This window comes from Triticum urartu, chromosome 2A, assembly GCF_056163025.1.
Source record: "Triticum urartu cultivar PI428250 chromosome 2A, HENAU_Tu73, whole genome shotgun sequence".
Lineage (NCBI taxonomy): Eukaryota > Viridiplantae > Streptophyta > Magnoliopsida > Poales > Poaceae > Triticum > Triticum urartu.
Window position 1 is genome coordinate 33,398,252 of NC_141874.1, and position 6,624 is coordinate 33,404,875.

At 40.8% G+C, this 6,624-nt stretch overlaps 1 pseudogene; it reads left to right on the forward strand.

Moving 5' to 3' along the window:
• The first annotated feature begins 1,376 nt into the window (after positions 1–1,376).
• On the forward strand, positions 1,377–2,542 carry LOC147983258 (uncharacterized; annotated as a pseudogene).
• Positions 2,543–6,624: the final 4,082 nt, after the last annotated feature.

A 6,624-nucleotide genomic window follows, 5' to 3' on the forward strand; every position in this document is an offset into this window, starting at 1 on the left:
CTATTTTTTAAAATAATAGTACTTCTTGCCAAATTTGTGGAAATCTCTACTCCTAAGGGACGACTTGGTAGTCTTCGTTTTGTCCGGGTTTTTTTTGTCTCAACCTCCCACCTTCGTCTGGTTTTTTTCATCACTCCTCCCATCATCATATGGTTTTTTTCGTCTCTCCTCCTTACACATCATGGATTTTTCTTAGGGAATTAGGCCCCCATCGATCTGTTTTCCCTTTGGTTTTCTTTCTCCTTCCCATACGAAGGCTTCCCCACCTCCCCATCAAGAGGTTAGCGTCGTCGTCGCCGCGAGCCGCAGCCGGCCCCTTGCCTCTTCTGCCTCCTTTGCCGGACCTCGCCATATGTTGCTTCTGGTCTGCCACCACCGTATGGATCGCTTCCCGCACCCCACCAGTGCGCCGCCATCCGTCCCCTAAACAACGTTGTGACGACCTCTCCAATCCCACATCTTGAGGCAGAGAAATCTATCTATTATTGTTTTTCTCTTGGCCCTCCGGTATAGAAGCAGAGATTGTCGAAAATTTAGAGGTAAAGGCAGGAAGTATGGTCCATTAGTTCAGAGAGACATCTACAGAACAAATGTACTAATTAGGCTCATTGAGACATCGGGTGCAACATGCATCAAGCAATTAAGGATGACTCGAGCTGTCTTTTACAAGCTATGTAATAGGCTTAGGCAAAAGGAGTTACTAAATGACACATTTCATGTTTCGGTAGAGGAACAAGTTGCAATGTTCCTATACATGGTCGGTCAGCATCAAATTCATCTGTTGGATTTTGGTTCTGGCAATCTGGTGAAACGGTGAGAGGATATTTCTATATTGTCCTTCGTGCGATGGGGAAGTTAGCACCTTAATCTGAGATTTGCACAACTGGATATTAGAAAATTGTCCAGATGAATATGTTGTGGATGAGGCGACATGGTATGCCAACCTCCCAAGGAGTAGTGGACGGGTTCGTGATCAAGAGGCTGACATACATGAGTTGGCTGCCAAGCGTGATTTATTAGCTAAACAAATGCGGGCAGATAGAGAGAGTGCAAGTGACAACGAGGCCAATGCTAACATATTTTAGTATCTGTGATGTATTTCCCATGTGAGGGAACAATTGAAGTCCGTAGTGTATCTTTGATGTATCTTCATGTGAGGGAACAATTGAAGGATGTAGCGCTTTGATTTTGATGAGTTTATGTAACTTATTTTATCCTTGTAAGATTGTCTGACTTATTTCAGATTCATAATGTTTTAGTAGTTATGCTTCAAGTGTTGGTGAATATGGGTGTTTGTATGCTGGTTGGGACCATGCTTCTAGTGTATTTGTTTAATCACTTTAAAATGGTTTGTGTTGGTGACCTATCTGCAGGTCATGGGGAACCAAAAGATCACTATAAAGACCGAGGATGAGTCAAATCCTCATGAGAAGTACATAACCTGGACTAACGAGGTGACAAGGTTTATGCTTGATTGGTATATTGAGCTTCGTAAGGACAAACCTACAACTTTCAAGTTCAAGAAACAACACCACTTGCACTGTGTTGATGCTTTGAATGGCAAGTTTTCTCTCGGTGTCACACAAACCCAAGTGGACCGACACTATCGTTCATGCAAGGAGAAGTGGTTGGGTGCGTCGCGCCATGGCCAATAGTGGCAACGGCTTTGACAGGATTAATTTCACATTCACACTGTTTGAGTAAGAAACGCAAAACCTAAATGTAAGTTTGTATTACTGTGTTCTCTTGCTTCTATCATGCTCTAATCTGAAAATAACTGGATAGGCTTCTATTGTCCATATACGTGCTTCCTATTCACTGTTTTTTATTGTGTTTGCTTAATATTTTATCATCTTTTTCTTTACCTTATGTGCAGAAAACTACAGTCAATTATCTTACTAGACCCATCGGGTTCTTTCATCAATTGCAAGAGTTATTCTCTGACCAGTCCCATGTTGATGGCTCACTTGCAACTGACCAAACCATTGTCAATGTGGATGATGTCAATGACGATAGCGAGAAGTGAGGGAACTTGAGGCCAATATAATTCCAATAGACAGCGATGAAGCTAACACTAATGGTATTGATGACAACGGTCCTAAAGTTGATTTGGATGGCAATTATCTAAACAAGAAGCGCAAGCATGTGTCATCTTCACCTTCCAAGAAATCAACTAAGGGGAAAGCAAACAAGAAGGGCAAGATATATAATGATGATATTGCAGCCAGTGTCAAGAAGCTAGCTGACTCTCTTGCATCTCCTATTGTTTCTGTGCAACCAATGCCAGCTACAGATCCATATGCAAACTTTTGGAAGTGGATAAATGCCCTTTCCATACAAGCTAAGGATAAACTTGAAATTATAGCATATCTATCCAAGCCAGACCAAGATATCTTCCATAGTTATCTCAACTATGCTGTGAAACAATTCTTGGACAGTGGGTCCTTAGCTTCTTCGAGCGTCGGTTTCAAGAATATGGTGGCAATGGTGGATCTGCAACTGCTCATTGAATGGCCACATTACTAGATAGAGTTTGTGGCCTCCTTTTGTTTATATCGCTAGGAGCATGGTCAACATACATCATGTTGGGTGCATCATATTTTGCTTAAATGAAGCAGACTTGGTGCATGTCTGACTAATATAACTTACATGGTCTGGTAAAGACTTTTTACTATGTGAATTTTATTTAGCTTCCTCGATTAATCTGATGTATCGAACAATATATGAGTTATCTAATATATTAGTTGAACCATGTCATATTGTCAATTTGTGAAAATGCATGCTTACAGTTTGTGTATGTGTGTGTTTGTAAATTGAGAATTTAGATTTATGTCATGTGATATATGTGAGGTCATATACATATGTGTTTTTTATTGGCTGGCATGCATTTTGGAACCAAACCAAACACAGTCCAATCAAGATTGCCAAATATTTGGCTTCGAACCAAACGGTGGCCAATGATTTTGCCAAAAAGTTGGCAAGTGTTGTGGCTACAATCCAAATAGCCATAACTTTCCAATTTTTTGATCTTGCCTTCAAGTTGGACATGCCCATAATTTGGTAGGGCTAGATGGGGCACAATCCAAACAGCTCTCGAGTTCCACAATAGTTTAGATATTCCATACAATGGGGTGAATGCTTTGTGGCCGGTAGATACAACTGGCAGAGAAGGAAATCTCCCTCACTTGATTGATCACCTAATCTGGCGCCCCACAGGATAGTAGACGAGTCGGAATTCTGAGACAAGTCCAAAAATATCCCTACGTAGCTATAGTGGCGCAACCATGCTGAGTTCTATTTTAGCATTGGCTACAATTTTGAGTCCTAGGGTCTTAGTAGTAATTTCTCCTTTGTTTATTAGTACATTTTATTTATATGTCTAATCGGGCGGCGCAACCATGATGAGTTCAATGGGTTTTAGTAACTCCTTATCTAATTGTAATCGATGTTCTCACCTAGAACATGGTTAATAGTTTAGCTGGCTGCTAGTTATACGTTGTTGTCATGTCATCTATAGTCAGTCTTGTAGCCAACATGTATAATAGTTAGCCTCAATAACAAATATAGCTTTTACTACTCAATCTAGATAATCTACCTAGGGTAAGAACATCATCAGTGTAATGACTCCCACCAGAAGAAATGCTGCCTCCAAGATCTAGCAGGGAGAACGAGCCCAAAGATAGCATTAGCTAAAAGTGCATATCGAAACTTCCTGAATTTTTGATTTGGCGTCGCATCACATCATTCTTGACTTGCATCTCATCTATCTGTTTTCTCAGTGGTCCAATGGAGTACTTGAGCAACTCGCTTACGTATTTCTGCACGGGATCGACCCATATCCATGTGTAGAAAAACTCTGTTCCTTCTTGCAGATCATAGTATACACATAATGATGTGAGCCACACTAGATTTGAATTGTACAAATTTGCTGAAATAGATCGATGTATTTTCTGTCATATATCCTTCCACAGCCAGCACATATATAGAACTCTCGCTCTGGATTTCATTTGTGTGTGTGAGATATTCTTATCTGGAGGGCGTCAATAGCCGCAAAGCAGCATATGTGCCCTCACCCGATTTCCGGCAGCTTCGGCGTCGATGGTATAGCCGCCGGATCGAACGGACCTCATGCTACTATAGTGGGATGATTCACCAAACAGGGCAAGTTGCATTGGCCGTGGCGAGCTCGTGGCGTAGCTAACAGGGTCAGAGGGGAGCTCAACCAAGGTGGTGGAGTCCCAACCTTTCGATACGCTCCGTTGATTTGGGCTCGCACGCAAGACTCAAGCCTATTTGACAAGCTCCGGTGGGTCCATTACCAGATATGTAGCTAGCTAAGAGGGAACAACAAAAATTAAGAGGAGCTAACTAATTGGGGAGAAGATTTTTGTGGAGAAAAGAAGTGAAATTGTTTGAGAAGTAAGGACTGTCAACACTCCTGTATCTATGCAAAAGATACTGCTGGCGTTTTAGGACAAAGAGCACTAGTAGACTAATTATCTACAACGTGCAATGAAATCCAACTTCATAATTATCTTGTGCAGTTTTGCTAAAGCACATCTAGATGTGCCATAAGTATTGCACATCTAAGTCCTATGTCATTGATCTTGTGTTGAGATTCGTGTGGACATTTTTCTTTTTCTTTTTTCTTTTTCTCTTTATACTTGATTCACCCACTTAGATGTGCAATAACTAGAGCACATGTAGATGTGCCCTAGACACACCCTATCTTGTGACTAGTCAGTATAGCTGGGCCCACTAATTTGTGGCGTGTCGGAAAAAAGCAATGCCAATACTAACGTTGGAAAGCTGGCATACTAAATATGTCAACCCCGCTATTATATAAAAAATAATAATGGTGGTGTTCATTGAAAATGGCGCGACACAAACTATTGTTGTGACTAGTCATTTTTTCTGAGAGTGCTATGTCGTGCTGACATCATGCAAGGTCATGATCATGCACGAGTGCGTGGCAATCGCCGAATCAAGTGCGTCGCGCTAAAAGTTTATGTGGGAACGTTTGTTCCACAGAATTTTTGATAAATAAAGGAAAAGGTATGGTAATCGATGAAACCCTGGGCTGGGGCAAAAGTAATAATAAATCTCATGTGCATTTTTGGTCGGCCGATGAATCAATCTGTATTTTGCCTTGCTTCCACCTCTCTCTGTGTGAGTTTGTGTGCAAGTTACGAGTAGCAACTACGATTCATCGCTTGCCACTTTTCTTTGTACGTATATCCTGTTGAGTTATTATTTCTGGTGTTCGTTATACTCTTTTCGGTCCTTTTTGCTCTATGTATTAGATTTTTGTCAAGTCAAACTTTATAAAGCTTGACCAAATTTATGTTAAAAAAATATCATCTACCCCTCTGCCCCAAAATAAATGACTCAACTTTGTAGTAACTTAGTAAGTACAAAATAAAGTCACTTATTTTAGGACGAAGGGAGTACAATATAACATATATAAACTATGAAACTATGGTTCACAATGAATTTAACAATATTGATTTCATATTGTGAATGTTAATACATTTTTCTATCAGTTTGGTCAAAGTAGATATACTTTGACCTCGGATAAAACTTATATGCAAACTAAAAAGGACCGGAGGGAGTACTATCATGATTGAGATGAATAGATTGAAAGTTTTCTCGCACAAAAAGAATTATGAGCGATGCAGATATTTAATTAGGTGCAATGCAGGGTTAACCATAATGTAGATCTGCTGGAAGCGTCCTTGGGTAAAAAAATCCATAGCGCACAGTTTCCTTCGTTCGTTTGTTTGCTTTGGTGCTAGAACTTGTGGCAATACATTGAAGTGGTGCAAAAGCTTGGCTTGGGCGTGCAAATAAGGTGCTAATCACGTTTGTATACTCCCGCAACACTGATGAGGCCTGCTAGCATGACGTAGAGCCCGTTGTCAGTGACCAAACAATGAAGACAAGGCGTGTGGTTTTTTCCTTTTTCCTAGAAACCCCCTTGTCTTTATATTTTTCACCAAAAAGACCCTGACAGGCGGGTCTTAGCTGTCAGTAGCAAAAATTTGTGTGCAGATAGCTGGGACCCGCTTGTCAGTAGTTTTTCTATGAAAATAAATAAAAGGGTTCCATGCAAAAAAAAAGCATGCCACACGCCTTGTCTTCATTGTTGGGTCAAGTTGTAGCACTAAAGTGATTGTTTGCGTCAAGTTCTAGCATCATCGATGTAATTGACTCATAGTTAAACTATACATTGGCAGAAATTTAAATCTTGACAAATGTCGATGTGTCATTTGTGTTTCCTATGTCTAGTCAAGTCACCGAATTCCAATAGAACAAGCGCACACTACAATTATATTCCTACTTGAGGACATTGCCACCACGAGTGTTTTCAGCAACACCGGTATGATCCTTATTATCAAACATAGAGATTGAAACGGCCCCTTGAGCAACCACTCATGCATGGTGCATGGCCGTCCATCTATTTATTAATATTGAGGACGTTCGGATGGTGATCACCTGCGTTACTCATAGAGTGCCCAGGGGAACATCATCCGGGGAGGCAACCTGGTCCATATAAATCACTGTCAAAGTTTGGTCTGGTATGGTATATTGGCAGTTCCACATCGTCACGACCAGCATCTTCTG